Below are 20,665 nucleotides of genomic sequence, written 5' to 3' on the forward strand. Positions count from 1 at the left end.
AATATGGTATTTACATTACATAGTCCAAGGATGTAAACAAAATCTTGAAGACTTTTGGTATAGAAGATTCAAGACCAGTTAGTACTCCCATGGTGATGGGACATAAACTATCCAAAACTAATGATTCTACTAAAGTAAATCAAACATTGTATAGGTCTATGATTGGAAAATTACCATATGTAGTTCATAGAAGACCTGATATTGCACTAGTTGTTGGGATTGTTTCAAGATTTTCTAAAAATCCTAAGGAGAATCACGTAATGGTTGTTAAGAGGATTATGAGATAATTAAAAGGTATAGAAGACTATGGTCTATACTACAAGAAGTATAAAATTTTTGAATTGAGAACCTATATAGATGTTGATTATGTTGGAAACATTGATGATAGGAAAAGTACAAGTGGTGGAGCATTTTTCTTAGGAAAAAGATTGGTTATCTAGACTAGCAAGAAATAGAATTGTAATTCACAATCTACTATTGAAGCTAAATATGTGGCTGCTATAGTGAATTGTACAAATGTGGTAAGGATCAAACAATTACTTGAAGGAATGAAGGAAGAAAAAGCACATTTCAATCAAGTATCTTTACTTGAGAGAGTTGGTCCAAGACAAAGAAGTGAGGATGGAATATGTGAATACAAAGGAATAGATAACTAATATATTCAAAAAGGCTTTACCTAAGGATGTACATGAATATATTAGAGGTTAGTTAGGGGTGATACCCCTATCCAAAGATACTTAAGAAGAAAGAGTAGTACCTTGCATCAACTTAGTTGAATGAAATACTTTACAACTTGACACAATAGATCTTACTTTAAGAACTTCCTGAAGTAAGGAAGGAGCTAAAACATAAGATTTATAGTCACATGAAAGGTGATAGAGGAAGAACATGAATTTTTGATATCTACATGTAAAGATGAAAAGTCTTTGACATTGTTGTCAATGATGAAGAAAATACAAGGAGAAATCAGGAAGAAATATAGCAATACCAAGTAAGAGGGAAATTAGTGCCAGAAAAGAGAGAAGAATAGGAAGAGAGTGAAGAAGGAGAGAGAGATCTCAATACAAGGTATTAAGTTTCCTTTTGGTATTGTTGTTGATATTGGTTTTCCATCAATGCCAAAGAGGGAGATTATAGAAAAAGAAGACTATTGAAGTATATAAATATCATGAAACAATCATTATTTTGCCACTGATGTCAAGCTTGCTACTTGTTGGTAAAAATTTTTTTAATTTGGTTTAAATAATATCATTTGATTGATTGATAAAGAGGATTTGAAAAGAAAGGATAATAAGAGTACCTAGAGAAAGATTGAGTTATATGGTGTATAAAAGGAGTACTAAGAAAAAGTAAGACATTGATGATATAGTGTATTGTTTATCTACTTAAGGATACAATAAAAGGATACTTGAGCAAAGACAAGAAGAAGACTAAGAAAAGAAATTTATCTGCCAAGCTTGATCAAGAAAATAGTGGAATTTCAGTAATTTAGTTAAGGCCGAGAAAAAAGTTAGTTGTGGCCAAGAAAAGTGAAATTTAGTATGTGTTAGAAAGTTTAGTATCTGTTGAGAAAATGAAGTCTAATATGTATCAAGCACCAATACGACTTAGTTCATGCCAAGAAACCTAGTGTTAATCAAGCATCAGAAGATAAGTATTTTCAAGCAAACAATAGGTTATTATCGAGTGACATTATAAAGATTTTGATCGAAGATTTGATAGGACTAAGTTGATAAATTTGAATTCATAAATTTTGTGAAGCATGTTGAAGATAAGTATGATAAGATGATGGCAAATAATTCAAGATATACCATTTGAAGATGAATTTGATGAGGATTGTAAGAGAAGTTTCTAGAGGGAACAAAAAGGAAAAGAGGGTAAATTTAATGAATCTAACCTAACCCTAAGATGGATAATTGTGATGGAGCAGAAAAATATCAAAATTCTCTATATAAGGAGATAATAAGTGAGAAGAAAACTTTTAGAGTGCAAAATAGAGATAGACGAGGAGTTTGGAGGTGTTTCTTCATATGGTGGCCGAAGGAATGAACTTGTAGTTGACATACTAAGATTAAAGGCTTAAGAAGGTGAAGACATGAAGGGTGAAGAAGAAATTAGAGATGTAGGGGAATGAATGCCAAGAAGAATGGAGGATTGAATGAGAGATTTTCAATCTATAGTTGAGTTTTTTTTTTTGTCAGATCAAATCCTACCATTACTTTCTAACAATTGTATTAGTTTAGATAAATCCTTTGGATTAAGGTTGACCTAATAGTCAAGAGTAAATCCTTTAATAGGATGAAATTATAATGAAATGTTCTAAAGTCCTGTAATAAGAATCACTCCTAATAGGGTGATTGAAATCCTTTAATCAAGATCACATTTAATAGTGTGCATTGTAACCTTTAACAGGGTTGGCTCCTTACAGAGCTCATTTCAGAAGATCGAAAATTGGTAGCATGTTACTGGTGGTTTTTCCCTAATTGGATTTCTATGTTAAATCCTTGTGTCAAACTATTTGATTTAATTTATAGTATTTCATGTTTACATTTCTACAAAGTTCATTTGACCTAGGATAGTAATATACTAAGGTTTGAGATATTGGATGATCTAATCAATGCATGAACATGTATCTATTAAGTACTAAAAAAATTTATCTATGCATTTGGACCCTTGATAGCTGATTCACTTCCCTCCTTAGTTATTCTAAATTATTCCAACACTTCTTATCTCCCTAATACAAGCATCAAGAGCTCCAAGATCATTCATGATGCTCTAATGCACTATGTCAAACATTTGAGCATCATGATTTTCTTAGACTTAAACTGATCCCACATCTAACAAGTTGGTGAATTCAGCATCAAATGCTTAAATCACTTCCTTAGCTATATTCTTTGGATTAGGATCTTCCATTCTCACTACAAGTTTTTTCTATAAATTTTTAGTTACATCCATGGGAGTTTTTTGCAAACTCTTTACATGTGTATTCTTGATGATTATTTTATTCAAAGATGATGCCAGGTCTGTCTGATCATCATCGTCTAAGCCTATTAGATATGCAAGGGTAAGAGATGTGCTTAGAGCACTTTTCTTCTTATCCTCTTCCTTCCTCTTCTTCTTCTTTTCTTCCTCCTCTTTTCTTTTCTTCTCTTCATCTTCTTTTCTTTTCTATTCATTTGCCTATTTCTTCTTTTTCTCATACTCCTCCTTCTTTTTCTCTTCTTCCTCCTTATTCTTCTCTTCTTCTTATTTCTTCTACTTCTCTTCATTTTCTTTCCTCTTTATTTCTTCTTCTACTCTTTTTTAATCCTCCTCCTTCTTCTTTCTTTCTTCTTCTTCATCTTGTTTCTCTTCTTCTTTTCACTTTTTCTCTTTTCTTTTCTTCTCTCCATATGCTACCTCCTCTAAATTAGAGTAACTAGTGATATTCCCAACAATGTTGGTGCCATAATCTTTAGAATGGTTTTCCTTAACATCAAATATGACCTTATTTCCACAAATCTACATAGTATTTGTTCCAATTGTTATCTAGGGTATTGTTTTTGCTTCTTTGTTTAGGTCTCCCATCATCTGAACAATTTCCCTTTTTGGTTTCTTCATTAACTTCTTGTTAGCTTCCTCCCACTATTAGTATATCCTTTTTCTTATTTCTAAGATAAGGTTTTCGAATCTTCATTAGACTAGCCATATGCTCATCACTATCAACTTAACATAGCTTCCTGATCTAATTTAGGTGGATGTTCTTATCCTCATCTGCCACTCTCTTCCTTCTATTTGTTAGCCTCTCATAGAGGTATTTTGGTAGTTCATCTTGTACATCCTCAAATTTCTTATTATTAAAAATAATGTGTCTAATAACATCATTTTCTATTTCTAATTTGTCAATCTTTGTATATAAATGATAAAACTTATTCAATTGAATCAATTTCCCTTCATTAATGACAAAATTATTTTCTTTCTCAATCTTAGGCTTCTAGGCCTTCCTCCTTGATTGTGAAACTTCTGGTTTCTTCTTTTTTATCTTCTAAGGTTCTACCTAACCTCTCATCTTTTTACTAGGTAGGCTAGGAATTATCTCCTTCTATCTCTTTCATAACTCTGTTGCCATTTCCTTCATTCTTTTCTTGTTGGGGGAATTAGGTTATTCTTGCTTCACCTCAACTAGTCTAGCTAACTTTGTTTTCACCTCTACTACTTCAACTTATTTTTCTTTTGATTCCTTTGTTAGAGGAATAGTAGGAATAATGGGTGCCTATTGTTGTGAAACTACTGTATAAGGGGCAATAGGTGTTGCAATAGTAGGTGTGGTCACTTTCACTCCATTCGTTAGTCTAGAAGATGCCAAAGGTGGTATACACATCATCCATCATTGACCAACTTACCTCATGTTAGTGATTGTTTTCCTTACTGTGCTTCCTTTGTCAACTATCATTCTAACTTGTTCCATAATTTTCATCATGATAGACTCTACTTTCTTCTTATCTAACTTCTCTAATTGGGCTTGGCTAGCTGATTGGACCATCTCTACATAGGTTCCCAATCTATCAAATTCTTAATCTTTATATGAACCAAGGATAGCCTTGGTATATCCTTCTATTTATTCTTCAATAATCTCATATCCCAAGGGTTCAATATACAACATTGTAGGCTCTACTACCTTAATGTATGTGAAATCAGTATCTACCATAAAAACAATGTTTTCCTTGTAATTTTCTATCATGGAGGGTGGAATTTTGAATCTCTCCCTCATCTCTGTATGATATTTCTTTACTATCATATTTGCACTATCATTTACCTTCTCAATAACGTGCATGTTGTATACTTCAAATATTTTCTCCATAGTTCTCTTATCACTGCTCATTATGGTTAATTCTTCCATGAATGGAAAAACATGTGAGTGATCAAGGATTGGAATATGGATTGACTATTTTTTACCTTCTTGGTCTTTTCAAAAATTTCTATCTGTTACACTCTTAGAATTTTAAATAAGTTAACTTTTTCTCCATCAAACCAGATCTTATTAGATGCTTGTATAAACCTAGCTTCCATATCATCTTCTCTTGAGCTATATCCTAGCTGCTATGATTCTACTTGGAAATTTGACATCATCTTATTTAATCTTACTTATTGCTATCTCTCTTCCATTGTAAATAGACATAGTGTTGTCAAGTACTAACTTCTTGACATTCTTCTCATTTTATGCTATACTTCCCTTATTGCATAATCTAGTGACCTCATGAATAAGGTTAGCAAATATGTCAACTACATTATCTCCTAACCAAAAATTTCCATCATGAATTCTACTCAAAATTATCTTGATCCATTCTACATTATCAAACTCATAATAAAATACAAACTTGACTAGGTCATTATCCTTCAAGTACTCATATCCTTGCTAATAACTCATATCTTGGTTGTAGATATGCTTTAATTCCTTAGAGATGTTCTCTTCTCCTATATTTTCTTCTTAGGTAACTACCCACATCTTCTTTGTAAATGGCATTCTTGGGCATCTTTGACAATGTGGTTCTAGGGCCAACAACTACATACTTAACATGGTTTACTTTTACCTTAAGTCTTGCTTCATCCTCAAAATTATGTAACAAATACGTATACATCTCTATTCTTTAATTCTTAACACAATTCATAGATCAAATCCTTTCTTAAGAGTGAAATACATTGCTTCAATGCATAATTTAGGGCTTTCTATTCTTTGTAACTAAAACACTTCAATTCTCCTTCAATTTTTTTGTCAAACCTCTCTTGATTTCTCCTTAACTCTTCACACTATTGAATGATACTTACAATATCTCTCATACATCTTATATCTCTTTAAAATTATCTCCACATTAATTGAGCAACTTCTCAATTCGTAAAAGTTGTTTCTGATAAATAGTAAACTTGTTTTCATTTGTACAACTACATAGGATCTCCAAATGACATGTACTCTTAACCAGAGCATCTACTCATCATTTTCTACCTCATACTAACTTTTCAACTCTTAACTCAATCTCTAACCTTAGTTATACAACTTCTAATGTTTTATCTTCAATAGAAGTGTGCTTAATTCAAATAGGATGAATCATATATGATAGTTGACTTCAATATTTCATTAGGTGCATCAAAATACTACTCTTCTAATACAACATGTAAACTTGATGGATCTTTTTCTTTGAAAAAAAACCTATTTGAATTATTCCACATGTTCTTTTAGTTCATCTTTTTGACTGTTACTATTTTGATTAAGTAAAAATAGATTTTAAAGAACCCAAAACCTTTTACAGAGTAGCAGAGAAATAAAAACTAAGTAACCCTAGAGGATCTATGCATTAGCACCAACAACAATACAAGCTAAAACAAGTAGCTAAAAATAATGAGCAAGAAAAGATAACAAAAAGAAAGTTAAAAGATAGCACAAAACTAGCTATAGGGTCTTTACTAGATCCATTGCCTGATCTGCAAGGATATTCATATTTTCTATAGAGGCCTTTAGATCATCCATTTATTTTCCTTCAATACCCTCTACTTCTTTGAGTTGGCCCTAGTGTGCTTGCTAGGTCCTTTATCATCTTTCACTTCCTTGGAACCTTGACCTTTCCCTTGTTTAAATTTATTTAAGAGAGTGTTAATGTTGTCAACCACTATTTTTAAAATAGAGAAATTCTAATTAACCAATTTCTTGGCTATCTTCTCCATATCAACCACTCTGTTATCCAAATCATCTATCTTTTTCTAAAAATATTTTATTAGCTAATCCAAAGCTCTATTTTTAGCTTCGAGGGGTGGAACATGTTTCATTAAATTATTAACATCTTTACCATTACCAATCACCTCAGAGAGTTTATCAATATGTTGTCCCAAAGTTGTCTCCCCTCTATTAGTTTTGTTAAGCTAGTCAAATTCTTTAACAATGATCTACATATTTAGTTGAAAACTACTAATCTCCTTCTTCATCAACCCTAGATTGCAAAAAAGCCCTTTCAAAAACCCTTGGTCATTAGTGCTCTTGTTATGAATAAGGTCATCCTCATCCCTACCAACATTATCTCTTTCATAATCCATCTCCACATGCTCTTTAGCATCCATCTTCACTTGGCAAAGTGCATTTTTTCCTTTTTGGTCCATCCTCTTAATCAAAGGTTCATCATCAGAAAGTATGCTTGGGCCCATTTCCACTTTCCTCCTCTTGTTTTTACAGACCTTACCAACAATGCTACTTTTTCCTTTCCCCTCTCCCAACTCCTCTTTAGAATTCGTATTCACATCTAAATCAATCTTTTTAATCTTCCTTTTCTTCCCAGATGAGCTACTAGGCTCTAGCTTTTTCCTCTTCTTAACATCAATCTCCTCAAACTCATCCTTCATGTCTAATCTGGGGTTTATCCACTTTTTTTTATTTGAGAAGGTTCATACCTAGCACCATTAAACCCTCATGAGAGGAATAGTCATCCTCAAGATCATTCTGAATAGCTAAAATTGTAGTACCCAATGATTTCCTAAGCTAGAAGGGAAAATTAGGCCTGACCCTATGCCTAAAATAGTGCACTAGCATAAAGTAGTACCCAAATATCTTAGTAAAGTGGCCATCCAAAGTTAAGTATTCAATAACAAAGAACATGACAAACCTCTAGGGGTGAGATATAGAACCAAGGCTAAAATAAGAATAACTAATTTTCATCAGTCTATTCCATTCCTTTGTCATTTTTGTAAATTCGTCTACTGCCTAGTCTGAAAGCTTCCTATCTCTATAAAAGTTGATCCCCTCTATGTCAAGGCTCGTAGCTTCCACTATGATGTCCTTAGTAACCTCCATTCTTTGATTACCTACTAGAATGTTCATATCCTTCCATGTTTTAATGAATTGGCATGTAATAGAAAGGTTACTACCTCTAAGCTTCTCTATAAAACTTGTAAACTTCCCCTATTCCACAATATCTCAAATCTCCTTCTTCTTTTTCTAGTCCTTACAACTAGCTAGTTCCACCCTCTTTCTCCTTCCTCCAATTTCCTTTAAATTGTTGCATATTTTTAAAATCTTAGAGTACACTTTTAGAAAGAAAATCCTAGTGTCAATATTAAAGCAGAGGGGATTGACACATAAACATGCCCCTGATCCATGTGGAAATGAATAAAAAGTCTCTGCCAAATTAATTATAATCTGCACCTCCCCAAATCTACCTAAGTAATTATTAATTCTTATAGTATTATTCATCATTAATAAAATCTTTTTGCCTACTTCTCACCTTATCATACTCAATCAAGGATACTCCCTCTCAAAGGATATCATCAACTTGATTCCAAATCAACTTCTCATCACTTTTGCAAGTCATATTCGTAGCCCAGTCAGCAACATGATTAGTTTCTTTATAGTTGTGAGTGATAATACAAGTCTAAAAAGAATTAATCAAACAAATGACCTTACAAATATTATGAATTGTTCAAGAAGGATTGTTAACTTTTTTGAGACAATTAATAATATTGAGAGAGTCTCCCTCTAGCCAAATCTTGTCCAAATTCATACTCTTGGCATAACTAAGACCATAGAAAGTAGTACTAGCTTCTGCCACATGATTCATTTGTTCCCCAATAGGGATGGCCATCACACCCAAACTATCCCCATTCATGTTTCTAATGATGAAACCATAGACCACCATCCCTGAGTTTCCCTTTGAGGCCCCATCAAAATTAATCTTGCACCAACCTTGAGGAGGGCAATCCCACCTAGCCAGATCCCTAAGGTTATTCCCATTTTGAGAAACATTCAACCCATCCAAATTCCATTTATGAATCACTTTTTATTCCCAATTTTTTTAGGGATGATTCCCTTTCCCAATAGTCCTAATATTATCAATCACCAGATGCTTGATCTTATAGAACAACTAGACAAAGTTAGTCTCCTTACCTCTAACCACCCTATGATTTCTTTCCTTCCACACTTCTGAAAAAATAAAAGGGAGGATAAAATTTGAAATCTTCATGATCTAGATATATTACAAGTAGGAGGCTTCTATCCTTTAAAGAACTCTTGAATAGTAAGGGGAAGACCTAAATCAAATTCAGCAAACCAAATATCCTTTCCCATAACCTTCTAGTATAAAAGCAGTGAATAGTCAAATGATTAACTGACTCATCTGCTTCCTTGTAAAGATAGCACCTATTAAAAAAAGTTGTACTTCTCTTCATCAAATTATTAGTGGTTAGAATTTTTTCCTGTAAAAGAGTCCAAAAAAAATGTTAACTTTAGGGGTCATTCCTTTATACCAAGCTTTAGTCAAGCAAGGTGCTTGATATTCCTCAAAAGCGTTGGTATATAAAGATGAAACAGAGAATAGTCCATTAGGATTATACTTCCATATTAAAGTACCCTCCTCTTGAATTAAAAAGATAGCATTCAAGATTTTGTTGAGATCATTAAGATTGATATCCACTCTATTGAGGTTAACCCATTTTTCCTCTTCCCAATAATCAAAAAAAAAGATTCCAAACATGTTCTTGCATTGATCAATAAATCCATTCCACCTCTAATCAAAACTGAGGGTATGATCAAGAATCCAAATATCATCCCAAAAATAATATTCCTACCATTTCCTACCTTCCATCTGACCCCTTTTTAATAATCTACTTATTTTTTTAAACATGTTTCTAGATTTTAGAACCCCCTTAGGACACCTCATTACCAAGAAAGAGGTTAAACCCAAGGTTCTCTCTATTATATTTATCATTCCAAATGTCTCTCCATTCTCCCTCCTCTTGATGCCATCTCCAAATAAGCTTAGCATGAAGAGAATAATTCATTGTTAAAACCATTCTAAGACCAAGATCTCCTTTGTTTACAAGAATGTAGACTTTATATCAAAAAAATTTAGCCATTCTTTTCTTATTTTCCATACCTGTCCATAAAAATAATTTCTGAATCTTCTCAATTGTTAAAGAAAACTTCCTAGGAATTTTAAACACACTCAAAGTAAGAAAAGGTAAACTTTGTAGCATTTATTTAAGAACAATTACCTTTCTAGCTTGGATAAGGAGGGATCCTTTCCATCCAGCTAATTTTGAATGGATTTTTTCAATCAAAGAACTCCAAAAGGTTTCAAGAGGGTTGAGATAGAGAGGTAACCCAAGATATGAACCCAAAAGGGTGCCAATCTCACAACCAATGATTCTTTTAATTTTATTTTGTCTATTTTAATTGACATTGATAAAATAAATCATAGTCTTATTTCAATTAATAATCTGACCAGTAGCCTACCCATAATCCTCAAGAACTCTCTTAATGTTTCTCACATTTCTCATAGAAGCTTCTCCAATAACAATTAAGTCATCCACAAATTACTGATGAGAACAAGTAAGATTCTTAGAGGAAGGTCTTAAGCCAAACAAAATCCCCCAAAGTAACCATTTTTTCCACATATCTAAGAATTTAGCCATAAGAATGAAAAGGATAGGAGAGAGTGAATCTCCTTGCCTTAACCCACATGAGGCTTGGAAGAAAGGAGTTGGAGAACCATTAACCAACACAAAGAAGGTAGTAGAGGAAGCAAAAGGACCATCTCCAAAAATCTTTTATTAAATCAAAAAGCTTCCAGTCTACATTTTCAAAACTTCTAGTCTACCCTATCATAAGCTTTTGATAAATCTAGCTTAAGGAGGAACCCTTCTTTCTTAGATTTGGTAAGGGAATGGATATTCTCATGCACTGTGATTATAGAATCCAAAATTTTCCTGCAGGCACAAACCCATTTTATTGTCTAGAAATTAAATTAGAAAGAATAGATAAAATTTTGTGAGTAAGAACTTTGGAAATAACCTTTTAAAAAAAGTTACAAAGACTAATTGATTTGAATTGATCTAAACAATTTGTCCCGGGTTTTTTGGGAATTGGAGCAAGAAAAGTACCATTCAATTCCTTCAAGAGTTTCCTAGACCCAAAGAACTCTTTCACACCATTAAAGATATTCCCTTGAATAATATGCCAGTACTTATGAAAAAAGTGGAAGGGGAATCCATCCGGACCAAGAGCTTTGTCTCCTGTACAGGAAAAAATTATCCTTGTAAATTCTTCATTGTTGGGGATAGTAGTAAGTTTTTTATTTTGTTCATTAAAAATGAAATTTGGGAACAATCTAGAAATATCCTTTTTCGGTCCTTGTCCAGATTGGGATCACTTTCAAGTAAATTACTAAAAAAATTCATGGCTTCCCTTTTGATAGCTTCATCATCATCAGTAAAAACCCCATGAACATTAAGTAGTGAAATCTTGTTCACCATATTATGCTTCAAAGTAAACATATGAAAATATTTAGTATTCCAATCCCCCTCACTCAAAAAAAACTTTTCTTGATCACTATCTCCAATATATCTCTTCATTAGTAATTATATCATGCATTTCAATAATTCTCAAATCTTCCTCCTTCCTAAACACATTATCATAGCCCTTAGCCTAGATGTTGTCTTGAATTTCTTTTAACTCCTCCAAAATCCTCCTTTTTCTATCAAAGATGTTCCCAAAGGTTTCCTTATTAAATATTTTGATATATTTTTTTAACATTTCTCAACTTTAATGTGATTTAAAACATAGTTGTTCCCTCCACTTGAATATCCCACAAAACTTTAATAAGGTCTTCCAATCCAGGATGAAGAGTCCACATATTCTTGAATCTAAAGGTGTATTTCTTCTTACTCATAATAGGATTAGCCAATAGGAAAATGGGTAGTGATCTAAGCCCACTCTAACTTGAGCAAAGAGGGAACATTTGTACTTCAAAAACTGGTCATTACTAATAAGGGCTCTATCATATCTTACTTTGATCAAGGCCTTCCCTGATCTCCTATTATTCCAAGTATAATCTACCCCTTGCAAGTCCATGTGATATAAAAGATGACTATCAATGAACTCCATCAACTCCATTCTACTGTCAAAATTGATCTGGTTGCCTCTCTTCTTCTCATTCTCTATCAGAGGAGTATTGAAGTCCCCCATAATAATCCAATTTTCATTCAAAAAACTATTCCTTTGGTTAGAGAGAGCATCCGAAAGTGCTTTCCTACCTCATTTAGAGTTGGAGGTGTATATGTTAGTTAAAACCCAAGAAGTCTCATCCCTTGCATTAGAAAATCTAATATTCATCGTATTCTTATTCTAAGATATAAGTTCTCCAGAAATGTATCTATTATTCCAAAAAACTTCCATGCCCTTGGAAGCTCCATTAGAGTCTCCCCCAAACAACTTTCCACTCCTAAAGACCAATATACCTTCAACTTTTTATTTTAATATTTTAGTTTCTTGAAGAAGAATCATATTTGGCTTATTATCCCTAATCATGTTCTTCACCATATCTTTCTTGTTAGGATTATTTAATCCTCTAATATTCCATGATATAAAATTCATTTCTTATGGAAATATTTTAAATCTAATATGGTCCTCTAACTAGTATCTACAATACTTCTATTTTTCTCCACAATTCATTTCTTCACATTAGGTCTTCTTGTAGATGTAGAAGTTAGGCCAACATCCTTAGATTTGATACCCTTTCCAATTGGAATGAAAGGTAGGAAACTAGCTCTGGCTTTGTTACTCTTAGTCTCTCCCTTTTTAGTGCTCTTTCCATTTGGAATGTTGATATGTGTCATATCCCCTATCTTATTGTTCCTCATTTTCTTGAACACCAAAGCATTCTCTTTGTTCTTTTTAAAGGAGATCTCCTCCTTGTTCTTTTTAAATCTTAAAAGCTTCTTAGCCCCCACTATAGTCCTCCTCACCCATCAAGGTTGTAGAGTTATCTTTAGCATCCCACCACTTTTGGTTTCCATCTATGGATAAAGCTTTTGTAAGGGGTTTCTTCTTGACAAGACTTTCCTTTGCCAAAATAACACAATCCTATGTATCATAAGATTCAAAATATTTACTATTAGTAGAGGGCATACTACCATCTTCTATGAATTATTCAATTTGAATCTCACCCTCCTCTAATTCTAACTCCTTAGTAGATCTACCCTCAATGACAAGTGTATCCTCCAAAACCAAAGTAGCAACCTCCTCAACCTGAACTAGAGGTGGCTGGTCTAGGTTCTCCAAAACTTCATTAAAAATAAGCTTTGAAGAGTCCACCTAATCACTGACCATGGACTCTAGAGTCATCTTATCATTGTGCACTCCCTATTGAAGGGGCCCTTTCAGAAAACCATTTTTTCTTAGCACCCACCATATCCTTAGTTCCTTAACAAACCTATATTTTCTTAGATTTTTTTAGGAGTGGATTAAATTCAAGCAACTCTTTTCCAAGCAACCCAATTTTTTATAGTGAAAGTAAGAAAAGGGGATGGATTCATACTTAATCTTCTACTACCATACTCCCAATTTGGATGAGTGAAATAACTTCAAGCATATCAACTCCTTGGAAAACCCCTACATAGATTCTAGTGTAGGTTAATCTCCTTCTAGCCACTGTGACTGGGTCCATGGATAGAATTTCACCAAAATCATTAGCAATACCTTGAAAAATGTCCTCCACTCAAAACTCCAAAGGCATACCTGGAAATCTTATCCAAATGGGAGCTTGAACCAGTGACTCATCCTACATATTTAGATTCGAAGACCATTTTTACAAAATCAAGGTGTGCTTACCCACAATCCATACATCATTGCATAGGATTTCCCTTTTATCTTTCTCACATGAAAAGCTAAAATATAAACATTCTTTAGACATGGCCACAATTTCTACCTAACCTTTCAACGCCCATTTCCTTTTAACAAAGGCATGAATCACCTCTATATTTAGTCTGGCTCCTAGAAACCTCCCCACAAGAGTTGAATCCATTCTAGATATATTCCTTTCAATAATTTGATCTGGAATCTCTAGGATAAACATACTTGGTTTAGATGGAGAATTTTTTTTGACCAGAGGAAAAGATGACTTACCTATCTACTTTTTTCCAAATAGACTTGACCACTGTTAGGCTGGAATATTTGTAGAGACCTCCTGTCTGGGACCCCAACTGCCCCACTTCCATCAAGATCCTTCCCATTTGTAGTGTCCAACCACTTCTTTCATTGATCTTCTTTGCTAGATAGGATTGCACTATTATCATTCCTATTTGAAATTTGAACTCCTCCTTTCCTACTCACCATAGCTAACCCTCATGCTTTTCTCATCCCCTTTGAATCTATAAAGCGAACTCTAGCCATAGGTAATTATTAATATCTAAAGCCAACTCTAACTATTACTGTTACTATCATTCCTTCTAACATTTTTGTTATGTTTCCTTCTAAAATTTGGATTCTTGCTGATGTTCCTCATATCCATTCTCTAAAATCTTGCTATGTGATGAAGGTTCTTACATAGCTGACATACTGGCATACTTCTTCTCTGATTATGTCCATTCTTTTTAATAGTTTCTCTATAATTTTTTGTGATGTATCCAAAAATTTACACTTCTAACATATTCTATTACTCCTTGTACCATTAGATCTTCCCCCTTCATTGTACTTTCTAGAGGATCTCCTTCTTTTATTACCTATAGGGTTAATATCTCTAAACATTCTACTATTGTTCTTATTGCTATCAAACTTAGGTTTCCTACAATCAACTTCTTTATGACCATAACCATGACAATTATAACAATACAAATTTGTAATAGGTTTAAAAGACTTACCTATATAGCCTCTCTTCATATGACCAACTTTATTACAAAGAAAGAATCTACCTTTGAATTCATACCTTAAATCTTTAGGTGGTTCAACTTGCTCTATCTTCTTGGGTTCATCATGTTTCTTAGGTTGAAATTATTTCTCAAATCATTTAGGTACATCTTTATATTAAATGGATCCAATATCATTCTGATTATTCTTCTTAGGTTTAGGGGTTTCTACAATTGGATCTAGTTCCTTTCTTGCTTCATATTTCTTTGTTGATTTTTCTCTAATGGAATATCCAAGACCAGTCTTATCATAGGAAGGTCTCTGATAATATAGTTCTGCATAATTTTTTTCACTACTAGAATATAAATTTTCAAATTATTTCATAGCCTATGTTAACTCTCATTTCATAATAGTATTGTACTTCTCAAGTTCTACATGCTCTATCTTGATGGATTCAAGTTTAGATGTTTCTTTTGTAAGATGGGATCTAAGATCTCTATTTTTAGATTTTAGAAGTGACTCAACCTTATTTTCATCTTTCTTCAAACTTAGTTTCAACTCAAAAATCTTCAAATAATGTTTATAAACCTCATTTTCCTTCTTTAATGTTGATACCTCATTACTATCATTTTTCTTCTCTCTTGGTTCCTTTTGGGATTTGAGATGATCAATCTTATCTTTCAATTTCCCAATGTAGTCTTTCTCATCTTCATATCTTTCCTTCAAGTTACCTCTTTCTTCAATAACAACATCAATCTTCTTAAAGGCTTCTTCAAGATTCCTCTAGAACTATTCCATATTCATAGGGATCTTACTCAAGTTGTTAAGCATCTTAAGAGTAACTGGGCTCTGATACCAATTGTTAGAAATGGGGAATACTAAGAGGGGGGTGAATCAGTATTCTACAAACATTTTCCCAACATTGAACATTGTTAATTACTTTATAACATGCATATTGAAGTAAACTAACAATAGTGAACACTAAACATAACCATACACATAGAGAATTCATAACACCATATTTTGTTAACTAGAGAAATCTTGGCAAAGGGAAAATCCTAGTGGGGATGGTACCTAGAAAATGATCCAATAAACAAAAGTATCATGTTAAGGATGTTGACCCTATTAGGAGTCTATTGCATACATACAGTGCCTTGGTCCTTGTTAGATTACTAAGCCCTATTAGAAGCCTCAACCCTGTTAGGAGTTGGTATATATAATTACAAAATGTATATAAGATGAGCCCACTTTCCAAACATGTAATTGTACAATATAGTTCATTTACACAAAAGAGATAGATACAAAAACCTCTTATTGTTGATATCTAATCTTTCTTTTGTTTCTCTTCACATACCTCTGATCATACATCATAATTCACATCAATATAATTTTCATATTACATTCAACTTACACTATACTTCACATAATACAATCTTTCCTTTATAACTTTACATTTCATCAAAACTGCCCAATCAACCTTCTAGCTTTCACACGCTTGGTTAAATACAAAACTAACTCTTTCCTCATTACGGTTAACATCTAGGATTTCATCCCTAAATATTTAAATAATTATTTTGCAAAAAAAATACTCTTTAACCCATAATTACCCAATTATTGATATTTTATGTTCTACTCTTTTCATTGCCTTTATTGGTGTTTATTCCATAACTCCTTATGTATTATCTGTAAAAACTTGTGTACTTAAATACATCATCATGACGTACTATACTATATGGCCTTAACTATGCATGTGTCAATAATGACTATCATCCATACACATCAAAACTATCTTTGTTATACTGGATAAATGTCTAATACTTAGACAATTTTCCATGTCTAACTATACAAACATCATTTATACATAGTACCTTCTTCACATAGGATATATTTTTCCATAAACTATAACACCAATAATCTACCAATGTAACTTACTATTCCATATTACCAACATCTTTATTTTAACTTGATTCAATGTGTAGACTGATGTACTCTCTACTTGGTGCAGGAACACCTAGGGTATTAGGTCAAACCTTAAATCATTTTTTTCCTTGTAGATGGTTTTATCCAAGCCACCAATGAATAGATACTATGAAAAAGTAGCAATTATATGTTAGGATATCTAGGAAGTCAAATCAATGTGTGGGCCAAATATTGCCAAGGTGTGTCAAGTCATTGACATGTAATGTCAATAGTTGTCTATATTGGTCGACAAGTAAAATTGACCCCAAAATGCATAGAATTTAGTGGAAACGTGATAAGGGATTTTTTAAATATCTAAGTATTCAATATAGACTCATTTAGATTATCCATGAGTTTTAGATGTCAAAAAGTGCAAAATATTCAAAGTTGTCAATGACAACATTAACAAATTTGTATACAAGAATAAAAAAAAGTGGTTGTGGGTTAGTGTGAATACTTAAGGCATGAGGCATGAATGCATTTAAAACCATTCTAGGTTAGAGAGAAAATTTGGTGTGTTTTATATATAGTTTGATATAATAAACTTGACTAATTTTCCTATAATTTTTGTCACAGTCACTTTACAACTCAGGCATCTACGTTCAAATGGATTGACTTGAGAAAATTTCATGCATGGTTATATAGAAATTTTAACATACTTCCTCAGTGTGAATTTTTAGGTTTAGATTTATATTTTTTATTCACTAAATAAAAATATTTCCTCAGTGACATATTCATTGGTCCATATAGAGTTGGAAGACTTAAATTGGCCCTAGCATGAATTGTAATAGTTGAAATTGTATGGCCACTCGGAATATGTTAGGGTGTTGTAAATACATTGTACATATGTATTGTGGAGTCAAGTATTGTAGACTTACTATATTTCCTCTAAAAACCTAGGTGAGATAGAGTGTACCCGAGTAGGTGCCTTGATGATTATAGAGAAAAATAGAGGATTTGATGGATTGGCATGTGCAATCCAAGATTGGAAAAATGTAGTGTGGTGTCTAGAGGATAAGAATATAAGATTTGGACAAAAATTAATTCTATTTAGCTAAATTTTAAATCTATTGAGCACACTACAATATAAATAAGGTTTAAACCCTCACATTTATGCTTATTTATAGGAAAGCCTTGTACAAATAGTTCAGAGACTTAAAAACCTCAAAATCCTTTAGATCTCTAAAAGGGTGTTAGAAAAGATAATTTATTTTGGGCCTCGTTAAGGGAGTTTTAGATTTATAGTTCAAAAAACTAAAAAGGAGACCTAATTGGGCCTAAATAGGCTACTAGCCCTATTTCCAAGACTTTGGAGAAATTGATAGCAAAACTACAAGAGATGCAAGCAAAGTGATATCAAAACTGATTGAAATAAGTAGTAAATAAGCCCCTCCACCCATATTTGAGTTGGTTAGGGCCATGATGAACCAGTGAAGGAATTAGTGCATTGAGTCCAAGGAACAAGCTGAGAGTAGTGTGAAGTGTCTAACTAGTAGAGAGGTATTTGGAGAGAGAGGAGTTGGAGAGGAAATTACTCTAGTGTAGGTTCATATAAGGAACCCTAGTAAGGCTAAGAGAAGAGCTTTAAGAAGTCTTATAAGAGATTAGGAATATGTTGAAAGATCTCTCTATCAAATCCATATAAGAGCCTAAAAGATTTGGGCTAAGAATATGTCATATTTTGGTATTGAATCAATGGGAGAGAAAATGATGATAACTAATGTAGAGTTAGACAAGGAAATGAAAGAACAAAGGGAGGAGAACAAGTTCTTGAAGGAAGCACTAGAGGCTATGAAAAATAAACTAGATGTAGTGACAAAGATAACTGATAAGGTAAAAGAGAAGTTGATGAAGAATAGTGAAGATAAGGGTAAGGAAGTGGATGAAGAGGATAAAATCCCTAAACCTGACCCACCTCTACATGAGGAACCATTCCTTAAGCCATCAAACCATTGGATCAAAAATATATTGAAGGGATACCCTTGTTTAGTGGGAAGATTGATCCTAAGCTAGTGATGGAATGGATAGAAAGCATCAAAAACCATTTTTAGTGTGAAGGAATAAGTGAAGCACAAAAGGTAAAGGTAGCCAAGTCTAGATTAAGGAGACCAACCCTAACTTAGTTGAACTTTCTTCAAGAAGAAAGACAAAAGGTTTAAAGAAACCAATAGCTAACTAGAAGGTTTATGGTGGTAAAGATAAAGGAGAACCATTTACTATAGGACTATGAGATCTATCTACATTAAAAGAGACAAAATATCAAATAGAGAGACATGAATGTTGCTACTTATATAGAGGAATTTCAAAAATTATGCCTTAGGTTGAAAGTTTGAGAAGAAGAAATTATTAGAGTACCTAGGTATTTGAGTGGCCTTAGATGGAGTATTCAAGAAGAGATCTCTTAACCCCTACTACTATCCATAGGTGTTATCAATTATCTCTTGATGTGGAAGAAAAGAGTAGGAAGAAGGACACAAGTGCGAGGGGCAAAGGAAGAGGAAGGGACTCAAGAGAAAGTCATAGTGGTGGATTGGGTAGTAGAAGTAATGAAAACAAGAACCAAGAAGAATCTAAGTTGACTGAACAAAGTAGTGACTCAAGTGGAAGAGGTAACTACAATAGGGATAGAGGCTTTAATAGTGGTGGAAGAAGTAGATTTGGGAGTTTTGGGAGAGGTTAACATTTTTCAAGCATGAAGTGCTACAATTATGGTCAATTAGGCCACCCTTCCTATAGATTTCTTGATAAGGCATCATCTTAACAAGGTGAAAATAAAGTTTCTTATACTCAGGAAGAGGTCAGTAGTGCAAGAACTCCTGAGGTTGATCTTGACTTAGAGAGTGCAGAAAACCTTATGTTTAGAAGAGTGTTGATAAAGGAACCTAGCAAGAAGGAACCTAAACAAAGAAGAGCACTATTTAGAGTGAAGTGAGAGATTCTTGGAAATGTTTGGAGATTCATCATATACATGGGTTCAATAGATAATATAATATTAGAGGAGGCTATTCAGAAGTTGAAATTCACAAAGATGCCACACACCCATCTATACAAGGTTACTTGGTTGAACAAGGGGAAGAATATGCTTGTCAATGAGAAAGTCTAGGTTGAGTTTTCTATTGGAGAATACTAAGATAAGGTTTTTTGTGATTTTTTTATTGATATTATGGTTATTGAACATGTAGTGGGTGTTGATTTTGTCATGACTACTCATATAAAACCCTAAAATGGTTGATTTTAGAGGTTGCCCTATAATGTTGTTATAAGCAACTAAGATGCATAATGCATTGTAATGATGTGTATGTTTTTGCTAGATAATAGAAAGGTTTAAGGCTATGTAGGTAAAAAAATTGTTCTTTTGCAGAAAAAGAAAACTGACATTATAAAACCCTAAAATGATCGATTTTAGAGGTTTCCCTAAAATGTTGTTATAAGTGGCTGAGATGCATAATGCATTATAATTTTGGTGTACATTTTTTTATAGATAATAGAAAGGTTGAAGGCTATGTAGGTAAAAAAAATTGTGTTTTTTTTAGAAAAGAAAACTGACACTATAAAACCCTAAAATGGTCAATTTAAGAGGTTTCCCTAAAATAATGTTATAAGTAGTTGAGATGCATAATTCATTGTAATGTTGGTGTATGTTTTTGTTGGATAATAGAAAGGTTAAAGGTCGTATAGGTAAAAAACTGTATTTTTTTGAGAAAAGAAAATCAATATTGTAAAATCCTAAAATGGTTAATTTTAGAGGTTGCCCTAAAATTTTGTATAAGTGGCTAAGATTCATAATGCATTACAATTTTGGTGTATGTTTTTGTTGGATAATAGAAATTTAAAGACTATGTAGATTAAAAAATTGTTCTTTTTTTAGAACAAAAAACTCACATTGTAAAACCTTAAAATGTTCCATTTTAGAGGTTACCGTAAAATGTTGTTAGAAGTGGTTGAGATGTAGAATGCATTGTAATGTTTTAGATTAAGGGAAAAATAGGTTTTGTGGGGACTTGAAACCCATTATAGAAAGAAGAAAGATAAACATTAAGGAACCCTAGGTTTTATAAGGACTTGAAA

The sequence above is a fragment of the Cupressus sempervirens genome, chromosome 10, assembly GCF_028749045.1.
Source record: "Cupressus sempervirens isolate cs-2001-9-10 chromosome 10, ASM2874904v1, whole genome shotgun sequence".
Lineage (NCBI taxonomy): Eukaryota > Viridiplantae > Streptophyta > Pinopsida > Cupressales > Cupressaceae > Cupressus > Cupressus sempervirens.